Genomic DNA, 2004 nt, shown 5'->3' on the forward strand with positions numbered 1-2004 from the left:
CTGGCTCCAGGGTGGGGCCCTGGTGACCCGCGTCCGGGCGAGGGAAAACCAAGTCCAAAGTTTGTGTCCATCATAAGGGGTCTTCGGGCTGCGCTTTGTCTGGTTCCTCACCTAGGACCTGTCTGCCTTGGGTGACCCTACCAGGGGCATAAAGCCCCAGACAGCATAGCTCCTAGGATCATTTGGACACTCAAACCCCTCCACCACGATAAGGTGGCAGCCCAAGGAGAGGGTAATAAAGTTATTATACAGTAATAATTGTTCTCCCATGGCAATAATAAGAAATGTACTGATTTTTAAGATGATTTTTTTGCTGTGGAACCATAGAGGTGTTTCTTGCAGAGCGAGTGGAAAAATTTTCAACATTATGACATTTGTTATGTCAAGAGAATCTGAAAGCTGTGCATGAAATGTGGGAACAACAACATGTAGGAAAAGAAAGGCACCAGATGACATTAAACCAAGAAGACATGGCATCTTTAAAGTTTCTTCCCTTGTCTTTATTATGCAGTGGTAGCAAAGAAACAAAGTAGAACCCGGAAGTGTCATACTCAGTATAACACAAAGGTACTGTCATTAGTAATATGACTATTGACTGAGAAATTAGGCTGGAGATAAAATATTATGGTGTGTTACTTTGGAAAAATTATTTGAACTGACTTTGTTCCGTTTTCAAAAATTTTTGTTTAGCTTAGATTTTCAGAGGTTTCTCTGTTTTCATCATGTTACTTTTTAAACAGTTTGAGTAAGCTTCATTCATTTCTATCCAGCTTATTGTGACTATTCAAGTCTAACAAAACATCTGATTAATTTTCAGAAAAGAAATATGAGGATATACAGTCACACATAGCATCAAAGAAAATCTACATATCGTTTAATCTGATTGCATTGGTATCGCATGACATTATGGAATATGCAATGCCAAAAACAATTGCATCAGTTTTAATAAAGAAAATTAAAAATAAATTCAAGTTATGTCAGAATGTTTTCAGGTTAGTTTCGTAAAATTTGTATAAATATAAATGGCAGTATCTGTAACTATTTTAATTATCCTTCTATAAGTCAAGTAACTACTAATTAGATATTTGTTTAGCAATACAACATGTGTGATTGTGAGGTTTAAGCTTTTTATGCATAACTAATGGCAAATTTCAGCAATATGACTACATTGGTCATGTTAAAAGGGAAATATGTATAAAAGGTCAATATACCGTGAGGACAACTTAACGCAGGAACGGAAAGGCAAAGTAAGACACAAAAACAAGCAGATATTAGGTTCTATGATTTATGTAATGGTTCTTGGAGCTTATTCTAGATACATCATTTGAGCAGAACATTGTTCCTGAAATATAAAGTGGGTGTGAGGCAATTGGGGCAACCTATAAAAATGTCCTTTCCACATTTTGTACTTCAGTTCTTGTCAACTATGCCAGTGAGAACGTTGTTCCTGAAGCCATAAGAAATGTCTCTGTTTGTGTGAGTATGCACAGGCCTGAAGGATATGTCTTTATAAAAGTAAAACAAAACATAAAGAATATCAAAGAGAGTTTATTAATTTTTGTATGATTTTGCTTGATGATGAAAAATGTTGCAAAATCTCCTTATCGCTAGCATATTAGAAGAAATGCAGCAGTGTTATATGGCTGTAGAAAAATCCAGTTTAGTCCCATGGCTCAAAACAGCTATGACAGTTTTTTCTGGTTACTTTGTAATAAAGTTATTTTACAGTAATAATTGTTCTCCTATGGCACATATGTCAAAGTCAAGGCCCGCGGGCCACATCCGGCCCGCAAATCAATTATCTATGGCCCCCTGAATTATATTTAATTACTATGAGAACCGGCCCGCAAGCCAGAGCCGCCCGCTCGTGTTTTGCCTGCAAACACTACATTTCCCATAATGCAACGGTAGCCCGCGAAGTGACTACAGCGCGCCCAAACGGCTTCATTATTCATCAGCTCAGAGCCTCACCCCGAACATTGATGAACTTGTACAAAAGATGAG

This window comes from Poecilia reticulata, linkage group LG16 (genome assembly GCF_000633615.1).
Source record: "Poecilia reticulata strain Guanapo linkage group LG16, Guppy_female_1.0+MT, whole genome shotgun sequence".
Taxonomy (NCBI): Eukaryota; Metazoa; Chordata; class Actinopteri; order Cyprinodontiformes; family Poeciliidae; genus Poecilia; species Poecilia reticulata.